The 20,865-nt window shown below is 39.6% G+C and overlaps 1 long non-coding RNA gene across 1 annotated transcript in view; it reads right to left on the bottom strand.

Moving 5' to 3' along the window:
* Positions 1-4,407: 4,407 nt before the first annotated feature.
* Positions 4,408-20,865, bottom strand: part of LOC123334079 — a 25,588-nt gene continuing 9,130 nt past the window's right edge. Inside the window, exons 3-4 of the long non-coding RNA XR_006551839.1 lie at positions 7,912-9,166; positions 4,408-4,463 (exon numbers count right to left, since the gene is read on the bottom strand). This is a non-coding gene — a long non-coding RNA (uncharacterized LOC123334079). The remainder of the gene's footprint in view (positions 4,464-7,911; positions 9,167-20,865) is intronic.

Raw genomic sequence — 20,865 nt, 5'->3', positions numbered from 1 at the left:
AAAGCTGAGCACCGAAGAATTGATGCTTTTGAACTGTGGTGTTGGAAAAGACTCTTGAGAGTCCTTTGGGCTGCAAGGAGATCCAACCAGTCCATCCTAAAGGAGATCAGTCCTGGGTGTTCATTGGAAGTACTGATATTGAAGCTGAAACTCTAGTACTTTGGCCAGCTGATGTGAAGAGCTGATTCATTGGAAAAGACTGATGCTGTGAAAGAGGGCAGGAGGAGAAGGGACAACAGAGGATGAGGTGGTTGGATGGTATCACCGACTAATGGACATGAGTTTGGGTAGGCTCCAGGAGTTGATCATGGACAGGGAGGCCTGGAGTGCTGCAGTTCATGGGGCTGCAAAAGTTGGAGACAACTGAGCAAATGAACTGAACTGAGCTGAACTGAATGGTCTAGTGGCTTTCCCTACTTTCTTCAATTTAAGTCTGAATTTGACAATAAGGAATTCATGATCTGAGCCATAGTCAGCTCCCAGTCTTGTTTTTGCTGACTGCATAAAGCTTCTCCATCTTTGACTACAAAGAATATAATCAACCTGATTTCGGTATTGACCATCTGGGTTATACAATAAATCCTTGTTGCTTATCTATTTTATTTTTTATTATTTATTTATATTTGACCGTGCTGGGTCTTTGTTGCTGCGCTGCCTTTTCTCTAGTTGCAGCGAGCAGTGACTACTCTCTAGTTGTGATTCACAGGCTTCTCATTGTGGTGGCTTCTCTTGCTGTGGAGCATGGGCTCTAGGGCTTGTGGGCTACGGTAGTTGCAGCTCTGGCTCTAGAGCATAGGCTCAGTACTTGTGGTTCACAGGCTTAGTTGCTCTGTGGCATGTGGGATCCACCGGATCAGGGATGGAACCCGTGTCTCCTGCATTGGCAGGCGGATTCTTTACCACTGAGTCACCAGGGAAGCCCAGGAATGATTTTAAAAGGTAACTTTAAATGAAAAAGGTAACCATTTAAATTCTATAGCTTTAGAATTCTATAACTTGTTTCAGCAGGAATTGAAATCTTACTTTATTTAAAGTAAGCCTGCAGGCATCCGGGGCTTTGTTGGCTGTGCCAGTGGTGAGGACTGAGGATTTCCCTTCTCCTGCTCTATCAGTGTCTTACTATTCACTCTTAGAGATAAGGGCATTGACAAGGTATGCCATGGAGATTAGAGTTACAGCTGAATTAAATAAAAAGTCAACTAGAGTCATGAGTTTTCCTTGTAAAATCAACTCTCAATTATTCCCTACGTGGGTTACTATTTGGTTGATTTTCCACAAGGAATGTTAATACCAGGCTGACTTTCTCATGCTATCAGCGTTCTCTCAAATCGACAGCCTGTCCCCCCCTGGTGAGTGCCTCTCAAGGGAAAGTCATTTTAAATGCCACTCACCTAAAGCAAATCACCATTAGGAAGGGAAATTAGGTTAGGAATGCTATGCATTCCCAGGCCAAATAAACTATTCACTCAAAATTTTGAAGCATTAGTACCAGAGTCCTGCTTCCTATAATAGGGGAAAAACTGGTTGCTGGTAGAACTGTACCTTTCCTTAAGACAGATGATATTTTGGGAGCATACTTCTAAAAGTCTAATCCAGAACTCTGGGTGACCCAATAACCTGCATTTTCACAAGTGGGTCCTAGAGAATAAGAGGGCATGTTCAGGGCCTTCATTGTATTCTAAGTAGATCCAAGGAGCTACTGGAAGATCCATTCTTCCAGTTGTTGCTTATCTTTTTTTCAGTTCCCCCTCCCTTCCAAACCAACATTGTGTAACAGGAAAATCAAAATGGCATCGGTATTGCCAACAGAGCTATCTAAAATAGAGGTGGGAGGCCATCAAGGAAGAGTGACTGACATATGTCTCAGCCCAGATGGGGCTTTCCCTAGTGGCTCAGCAGTAAAGAATCATCCTGCAATGCAGGAGTTACAGGAGACACAGGTTCGATTGCTGTCGGGAAGATCCCCTGAAGAAGGGCATAGCAACCCACTCCAGTATTTTTGCCTGGAGAATCCCATGGACAGAGGATCTTGGCAGGCCAGAGTCAGACAGGACTGAAGTGACTTAGCACGCATGCACTTACAGCCCAGATGAAATCTGAGCTTCAATCACTATTGTCTCAACATAGGCATCCAGAACATCTTCCCAATGATCCAGAAACTCAAAATACTTATTTGACCCTTACCCTAAAATAAGTCAGGACAGCTTATCCATCCATTAAGGATAAATACTTCCTTTCTTGTGTCATAGTTTATCATAATTCCTGCCAGACAATTTTAACAATTTTATGGCTTTTGCCTTATAAGCCCCTGACTCTCTTTCCAGGAACACTCTTGTTTTACCAAATCTGTGTCTCCTGAACTGCAAATCTTAAGATCCCGAATAAAGTTCTTTGTTCTTTGCAGCCTTGATACTGATTATTGTTTGACATTTGATATGTGTTTTAACTTAATGGAAAGTAAATTACAGGAAACACTTCCAATCTCAGGATAAAAAGTAGGATTTTTTTTTAAAAGTTGAACATTCAGAATACTATAAAATCCATTGAGGCCAGATACGATTTTTTTTTTCTATTATATATGAGTGAAGAGAGTTTAAACATGTGTTCTTGATTAAATATGCTATCCATTTATTTCCCTTGATTAGTGATTTTTTTCACTTTTTAAAACCCAAAGCTCTTTCTTCAAAAAATCTTATTTAGGATCCCAATTTTTAAACAGATAAAACAAGGCTACACTGGTTGAAATGAAAATGGAGGCCCAGAGCCACTTTTATGCTCATCACTTAGCAACCTGCAGATCCCAGAAAAACTTCTGTGCAACCCTAGGGTTCTGTAACCAGTGGTTTGTTCCATTGCTCAATATACTCTTCATTTTATTATTGGATCAAGCCAATCTTCAGAGAAATACGTATTTGAAAAGTGATTTGGGCCTTCATAGAATTGTCAGATTTCCCAGATAGCACTAGCAGTAAAGAATCCACCTGCCAAGGCAGGAGACACAAGAGACACAGGTTCGATCCCTGGGTCGGAAAGAACCCCTAGAGAAGGAAATGACAACCCACTCCAGTATTCTTGCCTGGAAAATTCCATGGACAGAGGAGCCTGGCAGGCTACAGTCCATGGGGTCACAGAGTCAGACATGACCGAGCACACATACACAGAATTGTCTGAAAGTATAGAATTAAATTTATTCAAATTGCATTGTTATCCTTTTTTTTAAATTAAAATAGATTTACTTAAAAAGTAACCCAAGGATCAAGAGTTATATTTAGTATAATGGCCAAAAGCATAGACTTTGGAACTAGATTGACCATGTTTCAAATCCCAGCCTTTCTATTTATTAACCACCTGACCTCAAGCAAGTTACTTGACTTCCCTATGCCTTTGCAAAAAAGGAGATGAGGACAGTAATACTATCTACCTCAGAAAACATTGTATTAACATGCTATATATAAATGAGAAATAAATGAATTCTAGTTTATAAAGCAATCAGAAGAATGCTATAAAATGCAATAAAGTGAACGGTCAGAAAATTCTTTTCTGTAGCCTCAGTATTAAGAAAATTTCTTTCCCCCCAAAATATGTATTTTTATTATGAAAGTACTGTGATTCTTATAAATGAATACTTCTTCACTGTGGCAAAAATACGAAGATATGTCTCTACTTCTCCCTCTCAGGCCCATGGGAGAAAAATTAGATGACTTCTCACTGAAACCATACAAAGCCCCAGAGTATTTAAAAAGTAATCCACGTAACTACTACTAGGTCAAAGCTGGCACATAAGTATAAAAAACCTATTACTCTCTTTGGGCTACAAGTACTCTTTCCATTACACCACCCTGCATTCTAGGTGGAAGGAACCACAAGCCCAAAGAAATGAATACAGAGCATGTTTATAACATAGTAAATATAAGAAAATAGCACAGGTTTTTATTTACCAAAAATTCATATTAAATTATTATGTATCATTAATTTAAAATATTAATATTAAATAATATAAACTTCATAATAGTAGATGGGAAAACAATGGAAACAGTGACAGATTTTATTTTCTTGAGCTCCAAAATCACCGCAGATGTTGACAGCAGCCAAGAAATTAAAAGACGCTTGATTCTTAAAAGAAAAGCAATGACAAACCTAGACAGCACATTAAAAAGCACAGACATTACTTTGCAAACAAAGCTCCGTATAGTCAAAGTATGGTTTTTCCAATAATCATGTATGGATGTGAGAGCTGGACCATAAAAAAGGCTAAACGCTGAAGAATTGATGCTTTTCAATTGCGATGCTGGAGAAGACCTTGAGAGTCCCTTGGACAGCAAGAAGATCAAACCAGTCAATCCTAAAGGAAATCAATCCCAAATATTCATTGGAAGGATGGATGCTGAAGCTGAAGCTCCAATACTTTGGCCATCTGATGCGAAGAGCCAATTCATTAGAAAAGACCCAGATGCTGGGAAAGACTAAGGGCAAGAGGAAAAGGGGGCGACAGAGGATGAGATGGTTGGATGGCATTACCAACTCAATGGACATGAGTTTGAGCAAATTCTGAGAGCTACTGAATGAAGGACAGGCAAGCCTGGCATGCTGAAGTCACCGGAGTCACAAAGAGACAGACATGACTGGGCGACTGACCAACAACAAAATGTGTTGAATACCTATTCAACAGGTCCTCTGTTGAGTATTTTACACATATTCTGTCATTTAATTTTCACAACAAATCTGTGGAGCCAATAAAATTATGATTCCCATTTTACAGATAAGGTAATTAAGAGTTGGAGAGATTAAGCAATGACACATAGGTAGTAAGTATCAGGGTTAGGACTCAAACCAGTTTTACCTGACTCCAAACCTGTGTTCCAAATTGCTCACAAAACATGACTTCATGTGACATACGTGAAAAGTAGGAATGAAGAAAACTTATGTAAGACATACTGCAAAGAAGGAATCCATGGAGTTCAGCAACTGTTCCAATGTATTAGAGAAAGGGAGGGAGTTAAAGATGACTCAAGTTTGAAGTGTGAGTAACATGGAGAATAGGGACAGTGTTCAAAGAGAGAAGTCAAGAAGAGCTGGATCTGGCAGCGTGATGAGTTCATATGTAAACAGCACTCCTTCCAGAGCAGGAAACAGTGTGTACAGCAGAGTGTTACTATTTTCACGCTAGTTTATGCTACTCAGCCATCAGATTTTCCAAAAGCCTAAGCAGAGGCTAGACTGGAACTCCTACTTCTTGACAATCTGAACAGATTTTTCTATCCTCCTTTACTATTTGAACAATAAGCATGATTTTAAAAGTGGTCAGAAGAAAAAGAAATTAAAGAAAGGTGCTAATTTCTTAAGGAATGGGTAGTCTTTTTCTCTAGGAGTTAAAGCAATGAACACATCCTTCTGCACAAGAGCCACCAGTATTTTGGCAAGAGCTATACAGGGAATATCAAAATGGGCAGTGCCATCTCAGCAGAAATATAAGTTCCACTTTTTGTGAAAACTTCTGTTTCTTCCACAGCCACCACCATGATACCACCACCACCATCACAAAATAAGGGGAAATTTTTCTGAGAAAAAAAAAATTCATGATTGATAAAAAATGTTAGGTTTCTGCTTTTAATTAGTTGTTGGCTTAGGCAAGTAACTTGACTTTTCTGTGCTCACCTAGTTCCCTCCTCTACGGACTTGGTAGGTTGTTTCGATTTTATTTAGCTCAGTCTTCACTTTGACTGAAGTGATGCTACAGTTGTGTCCAATGTTTTATATTCCATTATTCAAAAAGGTGGAGAGGAGAGACCAAACAATATTACAGCTGAAAGTACTGCTACTGTTTATTTTGTGCAATTCCTTCAATTTATAAACAAACAAAAAAAATGAGGCACAGGGTCTTGATTCAGCTGGTCAGCAACAAAGTCCACTCTAGAACTGAGCTACTGATTCACAATTTGGGGCTTTACCCAATGCACCACTGTGTCTTTTCTAACCAGCTGGTTTAGAAATATTCGCCTTTGGACTTCCCTGATGGTTCTGTGGTTAACACACCATGCTTTCAAAGCAGGGGGCATGGGTTTGATCCCTGACCAGGGAACGAAGATCCCACATGCTGCGTAACACGACAGAAAAAAAATACTCACCTTGGATGAACTCAGAGTGAGTCACAGGGAAAAAAACCAACAAAAAATATAAGGCCTCACTGACTGGAGAGAGATTTATGTGTAGGACTTAAGGTTCTTATAAAATGAAATTTCATAACACTTCACTTGAGACATAAAAAAAACTGTGTTATGTGCTGTTTATAGCACAGTATAATAGCAAAGTCTTCAGACAGAATCTCTGGTCTCACCACAGCAGACAGCATACCCTCAGAAAACCTGCTGCTGTGACTACAAAAGGAAAGAGATGGTACCTTTCTACCTGACAGTGCCCACAACAAAATCTTCAGTTGGTTCCCACTTTGACTTTGCTGCTAGAAAAGGAAAAGAAAAAAAAAAAGACGATGTTCTGAACTAGGCATACAGGAAAGAAATTGGGTGATAGAGGGTGCCAGCCAAGTCCTCCAGCAATATCCCAGGTCCCCATCTTCAGTTCTCTTTTTCTTTACTGCTGACCTTTAGAAGGATACAGAAATACTGTTGTAAATAGAAAACTCAAAAATGGAAACTCTGGTGAGAGTCAGCTGGCACTGGTGAAGGAGCTGTGTGCAGAAGTACATGCTGTCTGCACCAGGGGCTGGCTCTGCTCACAGCCTCCGTGGTGAGCTGTAAAGCTTCATACAACCATCTGGTGGACACTGTGGAATTCCACAGAGATAGGCACTAAATGAACACAGAAAAGACTTATAAAGCCAATTCATTGTTTTCATAGATCAGAATCTTTTTACCATCTAGACAAGAGTGTAAATGAAAAAATGAAATTAACTGCTTCCCCCTTTTGAGGTAAAAGCAATCTGGAAAACAAAATAACTGCCCACTTTGAACATAAAGGAACATGTCTCCTCTGACACTTGTGTGCCTCAAGTCTTCCAAAGGGTTCTTTTCTTAATGATGTGGCTTTATGCCATTTACAACCCCAGATCGAATATACTTAGTATATCTCTTACTCTAAAATGAACTTTTTTTAAAAAGTTGCACTAATATTCATTTATTTATTAATTCATCAATAAATATTTATGAGTATCTCTGATGTGCTAGGCACTATTTCGGGTGCTATGGATATAGCAGTGAATAAACTAAATTCCTGTCATGGAACTTATATTCTGTTTGAAATCTCTCCCTAGATGTTTGTTGAATCAGTGAATGATAAATAATACTGGGGGTAGTCTGTGAGATTTAGGTGAATTAGAGCATAAAGATGTGCTCAGTTGCTCAGTCATGTCTGACTCTTTGAAACCCCATGGACTGTACCCCACCAGGCTCCTCTGTCCATGATATTTTTCATGCAAGAATACTGGAGTGGGTTGCCATTTCCTCCTTCAGGGGATCTTCCAGACCCAGGGATCAAACCCTCATCTCCTGCATTGGCAGGCAGATTCTTTGCCACTATGCCACCTAGGAAGCCCAGTATAGAGATGGGCTGTGAGCTATATAAAACCTAAGATTAAAAATATATATACATATATATTTTATAAATTGATCCTTAAATTTCATTTCATTCCCGTTCAACTCTCTCTTTAGGTTTGTCTAAACTGCTATAAAATAAAATAGAAACAATTCCTAAGAAGTATTTCTCCCAAGACACTGAGCATAAAATAGCAACAAAGGAAAAAGAGGTCCTTATAAACAGAAAAGAAAATAGAACCTGGTAATGATCACCCTCATCCAGTGAAGTCCTACCTCCTTCTACAAGTATCAGTTTTTTAAAAAATCCAGTGAATCTCAAAGACCAGCACTAAGGTAAGTAACAACCTGGTCGAAAACTTACTTCAAGGAGGTTCAGAGATGACCTTCCACAGCCTGGACTTTGGGGTTCCATGTTGGTTAAGTTCATCTGAACCAGTGGTTTACTGCTGACCTCCAGTCGGTGGCATCTTAATTTTCATAGTGTCCTGGGTGGTGCAACCAGTGGAGGGATGGGTCAGACAAACTCAAGTGTTTCATAATGTAGTCAGGAACAGAGCAGGTCCTTTGCCTCTGGGAAGTAAAGTTATGATGATAAAAGCTTATGACGGAAACCACTTCTAGCATCAAGGAATGTTAACAAACAGGGCAACAGAAAATAAAGCCTAGGTAATTATTAAAACAAATCTCCAAAGAAAGGCCATCATTGGATGAAGCTATCTCTCCCTTTACCCTCCTAAGCTTACTGAATGAAAGAGGTTTATTATTACATCAGGAAAAGTTAAAAAAAAAGAATACCAAAGCACATAATATTTGCTACCAAAAATAATGCTACCTTCATCTCAGGGTAGTTTCTCCTTAGAAGGCAAACCTATAATAAAAGGAATGAACTAGGTTTTATTTGCCCTCACTCTTGTACAAAGTATCATAAATATTACTATTGGCTATATTCATATCCAAGAAAAGAGCTGAAGTCAAACAATAGTTTTCAAATAATACCAAGGATATGCAGGTTTAAAAAAAAAATCCTTAAAAAAAAAACCCAAAATATAAACATGAACAAGAATATAGAACAACTTGATGAGGTCTAGAGTACAAGTTGCTTCCATCCTGAGGAGAGAATTAAGAGGTAGGCTCAAATCCTGATTTGCTCCCTGGATCATCCTCTCAGGCAGTCCCTCACAAGAAGGACAACTTCATTACCAGTAATGATTAAGTAGTTAGAAGCAGTTCTTATTTAATTAGAGGAACCCAAGTAATGATGAGCAATAGATAAAATACACATATTGAAAGAACATGTACAAAACTAGTATTATTTTTGTGAAGTATCTTGTATCAGAAAGACTTGGGGAGGGGGAGATAGATGCGGTAGGGGCAGAGGCAGGAAGCAGATGTAAAATGAGGAGAGGAAGCATAAGCAACACTTGTAAAAATGGTTGTTAACTAATTCTAATCTTTTGCTTTTTAAAACTTTCAAAATATTTTGAGTATCGGTTCTCTTCTTCTTCTCTTTCAAGTTTTCATTCTTTTCTCCAGTTTCCTTTCATGGCTTTTCTCCCTTTGGGGCCTTTTCCTTTTTCTTTGTCTCCATCTTCTCCATACTGCGAAGCTCCGAGGTTCTGTGGTTAAGAAAGGGATGATATGAGAAGAGAGAATGAGAGTGTGACCAGAATTAGGACTGAAACATTTATCTCCCTTAAGCCCTAGCTCTATAAGGATGTCTTTATAACCTGGTAAAAATGATCACAGAACATGGCAGAAATGAAGACTTAGGAAAGAAAGTCCACCATTATGAAGTCCAGTCATGAAACATATTCAAACATGCACAGTCATTTGCTGCACCTCCATATATTCCACCATCTGGATTTGATATTACATAAAAGCATAATAGGAAGCATTGAATGCCAGAAGGTGTGAATGAAAGAGATAACTAAGAGAAACACCTCGCCAGTGACCGAAATCCAGTGTTTAAGATGGACAGGTTGTTGTCCATACATTCTTGGAAAGCCAAGAAGTGTGGCTTTCCAGAGCTGTTTCAGATGATTTCGCATTTCAAAATGCATGAAAACTGTTAATCTTGTGAAATAGGCATAATCATTGCTGGCATTACAGGGACTTAAAAGGGCCACTATGTACCCAGGAAAACAACCCAATACATCTTATAATAAATGTACACCCTCCATCCACGAGTAAAGTATAAAATGAAACAAAATACACAAACAGAAAAAATAAAGAATGCTAATGAAGATATCTTGAAAGGTAACCACCAGGGGCTTCCCAGGTAGGGCTACTGGTAAAGAACCCATCTGCTAATGCAGGAGACATGAGACATGGGTTCCATCCCTGGGTTGGGAAGATCCCCTGGAGGAAGGCATGGCAACTCACTCCAGTATTCTTGCTTGGAGAATCCCATGGACAGAGGAGTCTTGTGGGCTACAGTCCATAGTGTCGCAAAGAGTTGGACACAACTGAAGCGACAGCATACACACCATTATTTTTATTATTAAGCTATTGGAATATTTTGAAGTGTTAATTGCCTTTCTTTTCCTCCTCTGTGTCTTTTTATTTTTCTTTCTTAGTGTTCTTCATCATCCTTATCATCTCCTATGTGGTCATCCTACTGAAACTGAGAAGTTGGTCTTCTGAGAGCTGGCGCAAGGCTCTGTCCACATGCAGCTTATATATCATCACTGTGCTTCTGGACCTGGTGCCTCCCATGTTCATGTATATTCAACTCTCCACCACCCTGGCCGCTGACAAACTCGTCATCCTCTTTAACATTGTCATGCCACCTTTGCTGAATCCTCTGATCTACACACTGAGGAACAGTGAGGTGAAAAATGCCATGAGGAAGATCTTCAGGGTCAAGCGGAGCTCGGGGGGAGAAGTCAAACTACAAGGCTTCTCATGAGCCTGGACTTGGGAGACTTCCCGTCTTTGTAGCATCTAAGACGGTTTTGCATCTCTGGTCTGATTCTTGTAATGACAACTCTTATTCTTTTTCTAATAATATTCCACTTGCCCCTCAATCTTTGCAGATTATCTACAATGAGTGAGGCACTAGGAATACAAATAAAAGTAAATTGTAATCACTACAAAAAAAAAAAACAAAACACAAAAACCTGCTTCCCAATTCAGGCACATAGAAATGATACATTTATTGCCTCCAAGTAGTTTTGGGACAAGACTGAAAGGGGAAGATGGCAGCAAATCATTTTCATCATTCTTCCAGGATCTTAAGAGAACACAGTAGTTTTGTAAAGGGGACGTATGTTTCTTGCTGAATATTGAAAAAGTGTCTTGGCTAAAAATAAAAAGGGAAGAAGACTGTCTTAAATAGATTCCCTCTGATCTAGGTTGGCGGCTGAGGGGAGAAGAGAGAGAGGCGGAGGCTTGCAGATTCTGAGAGCAAAGTAGACCTGAGCCCATGTCCTACCAGAATACTAGTGCAGCAGTGAGACCCAGAGATCAAAGGCTGCCTGCTGTGTCTCAGCTGGGAGAGCACAACAACCTAAGTACAAAATTTTCAGATAAAGTCCGTCAGGTCAGGTCAGGTCAGTCGTTCAGTCGTGTCCAACTCTTTGCGACCCCATGAACTGCAGCACGCCAGGCCTCCCTGTCCATCACCAACTCCCGGAGTTAGTAGGTAAAGGTAAAGCATATCATTCCCACAGGTGATGTATAAATTAAGGTTTTTAGCTTGGCAGCATATTGTACCTGGTTTGAGCAAGTAAAGAATGCATTACCTTAAAAGTGGAATTTATTGGAAGGTTATAGGGAAGTTCAGGCTTTCCAGATGGTGCTAGTGGTAAAGAACCTGCCTGCCAATGCAGGAGAATGAGAGATGTGGCTTCAATTCCTGGGTTGGGAAGATCTGGAGGAGGGCATGGCAACCCACTCCAGTATTCTTGCCTGGAGAATCCCACGGACAGAGGAGTCTAGCAGGCCACAGTCCATAGGGTCACAAACAGTCTGACACGACTGAACCGACTTAGCATGTACACATGCAGAGGGAAGTTCAAGGAACCAAAAGCAATTTGGGAAGATCTAGCTTCAGAAGGGGAAGATGGAAGTAATTTTGATGACCTGAGTAACAGGAAGTACAGGCTTCCTTCAGGGTGCTGACACCAAGTTCATCAGCTACAATTTCTTCCCATCCTGAGTCACTCCTCACAAAATTTAAATTCCAGGAAAAGCTGGATGAAACTTCCTTAGATCCCTTTTCAGCTAAAGAGGGTAGAATAACTTGTCTGATACTTGCAGGAGATGGTAGGTATTGGAAGGGTTAACTCCTGAAAGGAAAATTTAACTGCTATTACAAAAAATGACAGAAAGAATGGATGCTGGATAGGCATAAATAATATATGCCAACTATAGGTGCCAACTTTATATATACATAAATCTCATATGGTTGATCATTTTTTAAAAAAGTATTTATTTATTTGATTGTACTGGGTCTTAGCCGGGACATGAAGGATCTAGTTCCCTGACCAGGGATGGAAACTGGGCCCCCTGTGCTGGGAGTGTGGAGTCTCAGCCACTAGACCACCAGCGAAGTCCCCTGGTTGATTACTTTTTGATACACTGTTCATGTGTAATAATCAACTGGAAGAAGTTGAGGTTCATTTTTTTTGAGTATTCATCATGTCACTCTCCTGTTTATAACTATTCACTGATCCTTCATTCTCTCCAATTCCTTTATATTCTTCCAGTCCTTGCCTATCCCTCCAGCTTCACCCTCAGTCCCCTTCCTTCAGCACTGTACATTCCCATAATACTAAGGGACATGCAGTTCCTTGAATACATTATCTTATTTCATACTCACAAGTTTTTACACATGCAACTCCCATTGCTTGGAATGACCATCCCTATTCCTTGTCTGCCTGCAGAATCCTCTTACCCAAATCAAACACTTCCTCTTTAGGGATATCTTTTTCTCCCTAATATCCTTTCCCCATCACTTCTCTTCATCATGATTCAGTTCAGTTCAGTCGCTCATTCGTGTCCAACTCTTTGCGACCCCATGAATCGCAGCACGCCAGGCCTCCCTGTCCATCACCAACTCCCGGAGTTCACTCAGACTCACGTCCATTGAGTCAGTGATGCCATCCAGCCATCTCATCCTCTGTCATCCCCTTCTCCTCCTGCCTCCAATCCCTCCCAGCATCAGAGTCTTTTCCAATGAGTCAACTCTTCGCATGAGGTGGCCAAACATCATCATGGTATCCCAAATTAATTCATTTTTCTATTACAATTATTTGCTCATATATTTGCCTCACCTATAGATACATGAGCTTTTAGGAGTAATTTCTGAATATATAGTTGTTGAATTGGGACTTCCTTGGTGGTCCAGTGCTTAAGACTTCGCCTTCCAACGCAGGGGACTCGGGTTCAATACCTGGCTGGGGAGCTAAGATCCCACATGCTTCAGGGTCAAAAAACCAAAACACAAAACAGAAGCAATATTGTAACAAATTCAACAAAGACTTTAAAAAAAAATGATCCACACAGCAAAAAAATCTTTTTAAAAAAACTTGTTGAATATATTAGTGAATTTTCTAATCATATACCAATATATAACTCTGCTTGGAGTTATATACAGGAGATACAGTAGGGATTCATACAGAATGTTTACTACCACATTAATTCCCTGTTAGGGGTATGCAGTGGGGAAGGAAAAGTGTTCTAGGCAAGACATAGGTTTTCATTAGAATCTCTTAATATTCACTCTTCCTTAATTCCCATGTCTACTTGCAAGCACAATGCACCATTTCCTGCCTATTTTATTTGCTGATATTACTTTTGCAAATTTTATTTGTCTTCATTTCATTTCTGAAATGGTAAAGTTCATACTTCAAATTATTTATAAATTACTAATGAAATACTGGTTTTACATTTCACTGTCCAGCACTGTCCCCTAAAAGCATGCGTGCAGGAACCACATTGCCGGGGTGTGCATCCTGGCACTGGTCAGGTGACCCTGGGCCAGAATATTCGAACTCTGTGCCTCAGGCACCTAATCGATAAAAGTAAGGTCTGTAAGAGCACCCAAAGCATTGAATCGTTGAGAGGGTTAAATGGGTCACAGATGTAAAGCACTTAGAACACTGGTTGGCAGGTAAAAAGTGCTAAATAAATGTTAGCCACCATTCTTATTGAAATAAAATGTATACCCTACCACAGTACCACAATTTTTTGTCATGAAAATAATACAGTACATGAGAAGTATAATTACAGAAAACATTCAGAAAACATGAATTTGTTTCTATCACAGTAGGATTCAGGTTCTTTGGTGTAATAATCAGGACACAACAAACAGTTCAAAACCACTGTAATTCAAAACCACCCTTAGGAGCTAATGAATGAGTGGGGGAAATAGGATAATATGCGGACCTGCTAATTCACCTCAGCCATGTCTGACTCTTTGTGATCCCATGGGTTGTAGCCTGCCAGGCTCCTCTGTTCATGGGATTCTCCAGACAAGAATACTGCAGTGAGTTACCATGCCCTCCTTCAGGGGATCTTCCCGACCCAGGAATCGAACCCACGTCTCCTGTGGCTCTTGCATTGGCAGGCAGGTTCTTTACCACTAGCGCCATCTGGGAAGCCCAAAATAGGGTAAACAGAAATCCAAACCCACTCAGGGATGCTTTCTCACACAAGAGCTTAGTAACTGGGAAATAACCAAATAGGAGCCCAATGAGATTATTTAATCTGAAGTAGCTAAGAGAGGAAGGGGATTGCCTCTAGTTGGGAGAATTTACTATGAAACTGAACTTTGATAAAGGAAATTTAAATAACTTATCTACTCACTGTAAGTCCAGTTGAAATGAAGTTGGTACCATATAAAACTGGCTTTCCTAGTTTTCCAAACATGCTGGTCACTCAGTAAGATTTATGTAATAAAATGTCTTAATCTTGTTCAGGAGTTTCCAAATTGTCACACTATTTATATGACAAGATGCTTGGAAAGCCAAACATTTCTGTAGTTTGTGCTTACTACAAATTGATTTAGGACACTGTATGTTTTTATAGTCATGAAAATAAGCATTGGCCCTAATGTCCAGGATTAAAGCCAATTGATCTTAAGGACAGTCAAGCTTTAAGACAACTTAAATCACTAAAATACCTTTCCTCGTCCCTAATCTCTCAGAGTTTATCTTTTGATGGGATGTGTATTAATGAGTAAAATCAGATTACTGGCTAGGGAAAAATAACTGTGCTATTTTGGCATGTCTGGAATAACATGTGAGGATGCCTTACTCGGTGAGTAAGATACCTTACTCTGTATAGTATAGAATGAATAGTATTCTATAGTATATCTATAGTATTCTATATTATTTATAGAATGAATGAATGAATGAGTACTAGAACAATCTTAATAAGATTGTTAATAAGTAACAATCTTACTTAATAGTTTATATGGACTGAATGTACTATATTCATTAAACACATTTCTAAGTTTAGGAAGACTTCCATTTTTAATAAAGATGCCTAAGAATCAATGCCATGACTCCTATTTAAGTGTTTGATATGACAATACAATCATCCTCTGGAAAAGACAACACACTGTATTTTCTTATCTAGAACATCAAACCTGAGCAATTTATGTTAGATGTTAGTTTCAAAACAATTGTAGCAACGTTTCTGTTAATTTCAAAGTGTAAGTGTGAAAAGCGTTATTCGATCAGTCATGTCCAACTCTTTGTGATCCTGTGGATTGTAGCCTGCCAGGCTCCTCTGTCCATAGAATTCTGCAGGCAAGAATACTGGAGTGGGTTGCCATTTCCTCCTCCAGGGGATCTTCCTGACCCAGGGATCGAACCTGCGTCTCCTGCACTGGCAGACAGATTCTTTACCACCAGGAAAGCCATGTTAATTTGAAATAAAATATTAAATAGATGATAACTTTTATTAGCTATGTACACTTCATTAGGTGCATCTTCATCTTGTACAATGCAAGAAGGCACTAAATCTCCCCATGAATGGCGTGAAAGTAAAATCTTACTCAGGCATTTAAAAATTTTTTTATTTATTTATTTTTGGCTACGCTGGGTCTTCGATGCTGCACGGACTTCTTTCTAGTTGCGAGGTGTGGGAGCGCCTGTCTAGCTGTGGTACTCCACGGGCTTCTCTTTGTGGCGGCTTCTCTTGTTGTGCAGCATGGGCTCCAGGGCACTCCAGTTTCAGCAGGTGCCACACATTAACTCAGTAGTCGTGGCTCCCGGGTTCCATAGCTGTGGTGCATGGGCTTCTTAGTTGCTTTACTGCCATGTGGGATCTTCCCAGACCAGAAATCGAACCTGTGTCTCCTTCACTGGCAGGTAGATTCTTTACCACTGAGCCACCAGAGAAGCCCCTTATTCAGGTATTTGAAAACTATTTTGTTCCTAAGAAATCTGGAAGAGAATTTTTCCTGGCTTCTGACCAACAATTTTGTTATTATGTCAACCAAAGAATTTTCAATTTATTATGTCAGGAAATCATAAAGATAATTCTTTCCCACTTTTTACAACTGGGAACCCCTGAGGTTAAATCTCTTTTTAGTTATAGATATGGGAAAGTGAAAGTGAAATCACTCAGTCATGTCCGACTCTTTGCGACCCCATGGACTGTAGCCTACAAGTCTCCTCAGTCTATGGAATTTTCCAGGCAAAATACTGGAGTGGGTTGCCATTTCCTTCTCCAGGGGATCTTCCTGACCCAGGGATCGAACCTGGTCTCCCACATTGCAGGCAGATGCTTTACCATCTGAGCCACCAGGGAAGATATGGCAAACAATACATCAAATATAAATATATATATATCTATCACCTCCACAAGAGAAAACATGGTTTGAAATAATTAAATGAAAAACAAATATTGTTTCAAACTTCAAGCATCTGCCTCTATTACATGATCCACATTTGACTTCATCAAGGGCTTTGTTCCTGAGAATTCACCGCAGTCAAGAAAAGAAAATGAGTTATATGCAGCTGTATGGGGTTGTGTTCAGTTAAATATTTACTCTAAGTCGTATGGACCAAAAGGCATGACCCATGGTAAATTAAAAGAGCAATGGACTAATAATTCATAGCTTAATCTGAATGCTGTTTTAAATCTCTTTGAATTTCCATTTTGCCACTGGAAAAATGGTGAAAATGCCTGCCTTGCAGGAATTTTAGGAGGACTGAGATGCTATATCAGAAATACTTTGAGACTATCTAAGGTTAGTTGTATCATGCTGCTGCTGTTGCTTTAGTCGTGTCTGACTCTGCGTGACCCCATAGATGGCAGCCCACCAGGCTCAACCATCCCTGGGATTCTCCAGGCAAGGATACTGGAGTGGGTTGCCATTTCCTTCTCCAATGTATGGAAGTTGTATCATAATTCCAAGTATTTTTAAACAGCTTTGGTTTTTTATTTTACATAGATACTAGTAAGGAAGACTGGGGAGATGATGAATGGTTCCTTCTATTGCAAGCCTTTTTTAGAATTTCTTAACACATATCAGCGACCAGAACAAGATAATATTTGTGATGCTTGATTACTTTAAAAAACAAAACACAATTTTAAAAAAGCACAAAAGTTAAGACTGGTAACTTTCCATTCAGCTCAAAATTTATTTTAGAAATGATAACTTCACAATGAACTATTCACCTTCAGTCTTAAGTGTGTTTCATAGGGATGATTTAAATTTCTGATATTCTGGTTCCCACTGATGAATTCTCCATTTTGACAAGTTTTGATGAAGTCTATTCACTCTAGACAATTTATGCAAACCTAACTTGAATAGCTGATTTTTACTTTATCCCCTTGAGTTCCTAGAACTGCCCTGATTAAATTTTAAAATATAATTACAGGTAGCACATTGAGTCAGTCAGTTAGTCAGAGAAATCTGAGCTCTGAAAGCCTACTTCCTGCACCACATTGCATTAAGTGCTCTGGAGGAGGGCGGGGGTGGATGGGAACAATCATCATGAAATGATTTAAGGATTATTATTAACACAACAGATCACCAAGCACAAAGTACTCAAGTGGAAACTCTATACACAAAAGTTCAAGAAATGGAGGATAAAAGAAGCACCTTTCCAGCTTTAACTGCCTGTCCTATATATTTAGTAAATGTGTTTTATGACTGCTAGTACTTTGCTGGCATCCCAACAAAATAAATTAAACAACATTGGTCTACTTAACAAATGGGCAGTCTGGGTTGGTGGAGAGCAGTTCTTTAATTTATTTTACTTGGTAATACTGCTACCGCTTTACTAAGTGAAGGGTCAGAGAGACATTTTTTTAAAAAAACAAAACTTTTTATTCTGGAATAATGTTCAGTCAGTTCAGTTCAGTCGCTCAGTCGTGTCTGACTCTTTGCAACCCCATGAATCGCAGCATGCCAGGCTTCCCTGTCCATCACCAACTCCCGGAGTTCACTCAGACTCACATCCATTGAGTCAGTGATGCCATCCAGCCATCTCATCTTTGTCGTCATCTCCTCCTGCCCCCAATGCCTCCCAGCATCAGAGTCTTTTCCAATGAGTCAACTCTTCACATGAGGTGGCCAAAATACTGGAGTTTCAGCTTTAGCATCATTCCTTCCAAAGAAATCCCAGGGCTGATCTCCTTCAGAATGGACTGGTTGGATCTCCTTGCAGTCCAAGGGACTCTCAGAAATGTTGCAAAAATAATACAGAGTGTTCCAATATACCATTACCCAGTTTCCCTTAATGTTAATATTTTACATTGCCATAGGACGTTTTTCAAAACTAAGAATCAACATTGGAATGTTACTATTGACTAAACTGTGGAATTTATTCTAATTTCATTTATTTACACTAATACCTTTTTCTATTTCAGGATTCAGTCCTTACACCCTACATTGCATTTCATAGGAGTATCTAATGTCTTACTGCTGAGATTTAAAAAATCAACTGTTTCTGGGCAATGAGGCTTATCAGTCAAAATATTAATGTGGAACAGTAATAAAAATAAACTGAGTGTTCAAGAGCCACCTGGGCACACCATAGTGTCAGATTCTTAACCTTAGCAAAACGTATGTATGATTTTGTAGGTAGTCATTAACCTCTTTTATTTACCTAAAGATGACTGTATCAAGACAAGTTCTACCATCATTTCTAGAGGGTTCTTGGTCATTGTTGTTTGGTTTTTGTTTTGGGTTTTTTTTTTTGTATATCCATGAGAATGTTTTGATAAGATTACTCTTTTGCTATCACCTAGTATAGACACCCAGATTTTCCAAACAAAGACATGAGAAGAGGCTCACTTGGGTCCCAGTTAAGGAAACTTACCTTAGATACTAGAGAAACAAAACCTTAAGTAGTCTGCTAAACATGTATCAGGGGGCTTCCCTGATGGCTCAGTGGTAAAGAATCCTCTTGCCAATGCAAGAGACATGGGTTTGATCTCTGGGTAGGGAAGATCCCCTGGAGGAGGATCCCCTGGAGGTGGTTGCCACCCACTCCAGTATTCTTGCCTGGGAGAATCCCATAGACAGAGGAGCCTAGTGGGCTACAGTCCAGGAAGCCTCAAAGAGTTGTACACAACTTAGCAACTGAACAAAAACAGAACGTGTATTAGAAGATAATTATGAGTCAAGACCAACGGGTCTCAAACTTGGACATACACAAGGATTACCAGAGAGCTTGTTAAAATACAGATTTCTGAGTTCCATCCCCAGAGTGTCCAACTTAGAGGGTCTGGGCTAGCCCAGGTATTTGCATACTAACAAGTTCACATGTGATGTGGATGCTGCTGGTCCTGGTACTACACTTTGGGAATTACTTTTGTTGATAGTCTGCATGAAAGAAAAATAAAGCCATTTTGTTTGATGAGGTTAAGCATAATCACAGGTCTCTGGATTTATCTGTTGCCTACCAGTTGATAAGGGATCTGTTAAATCTCATTTCATGTCTGTGTGAGGACTAAGTTAGAAAAATAAAACAAAGATATGAACTTTCCACAGCAGTTCTCACAAGTCTATCTTCCCTTCAATCAATTCAATCATTTTTAAAATATTTGTTGACAATAAATTATTATGAACCAATCATAAATTTTTGGCCTGAAACAAGGCCTCTGATCAATGAAACTTAATAGGGTTGGGGGATTAAACACACATCTTCAGCAGTGTTTCTGAAACTTTGCTGTGTTTATGGATCACCTAAGGATCTTTCAGGTGGTCTAGGTGTGGACCCTGAGATTCTGCATTTCTATCAAGCTTCCAGATGATGCATTGCTGCTGGGTCATGGATCATACTTCAGATTAGGTATATGCCTTTTGATGATTTTATCAAATACAAGATGTTCTAGCATCTAGTACTCTCTGGAGAATCTTGGAACTTCCTAGCAATGCTCTGTCATAGAAATAGTTCTTTGGGTGCCTGATTCACTTTGCTGTACAGCAGAAAGTAACACAACAATGTAAAGCGCCTACGCTGCTGCTGCTGCTAAATCGCTTGAGTCATGTCCGACTCTGTGTGACCCCAAAGACGGCAGCCCACCAGGCTCCCCCCATCCCTGGGATTCTCCAGGCAAGAACACTGGAGTGGGTTGCCATTTCCTTCTCCAACGCATGAAAGTGAAAAGTGAAAGTGAAGTCGCTCAGTCGTGTCTGACTCTTAGCGACCCCATGGACTGCAGCCCACCAGGCTCCTCCATCCATGGGATTTTCCAGGCAAGAGTACTGGAGTGGGGTGCCATTGCCTTCTCCACCTATACTCTAATTTAAAAAGAAAGAAATAAAGAAAAAACCAACAAACAAAAAAAGAAATAATGCCTTTGACTAAGGCAAGTTTCAGAATATACAAATCTGCATCCTGAACCCAAGTCTTTAGAATAAAAGGATAATTGTAGGGAAACTAAGTCAACAAAATCTCCCTAGAGTGCACTGGTACACGGTGGAAACTTTTGAATCTGGTCACTTACTGAGGGGTCTTTTATCTTTAATCTCTACTTTTTTACCCTAGTTAATCTAGTAAGTAGGAGTGACCTAGGGAAAAAATACAGAAGAGTATAATCCAGTTCTGCAGTTTCTGCCCAGGTCACTGCCATGAATGCTCATCTCATGAACATGTCTTCAGTTCCTGAGACTGTTCTTCCATCTCCTTAACTGTCTCTGTTTCAGAGGTCCTCCTGGATCTTATGATGGAATTTCCAGGAAAGCTACTGACTTTTGTTATTCCCCCTAAATGAAGTTGTAGCCAATGACCAACAATATATATGAACTTATCAGACCTTATCATCCCTGTTAGAATGCAAAGGGATAAAGGATAAGGAGTCTTTTATATCTATTTCATCTGGTTGCTACAGAGAAAAAAAAAAG

Source organism: Bubalus bubalis, chromosome 6 (genome assembly GCF_019923935.1).
Source record: "Bubalus bubalis isolate 160015118507 breed Murrah chromosome 6, NDDB_SH_1, whole genome shotgun sequence".
Lineage (NCBI taxonomy): Eukaryota > Metazoa > Chordata > Mammalia > Artiodactyla > Bovidae > Bubalus > Bubalus bubalis.
This window is presented reverse-complemented; position numbering and strand designations above follow the sequence as displayed.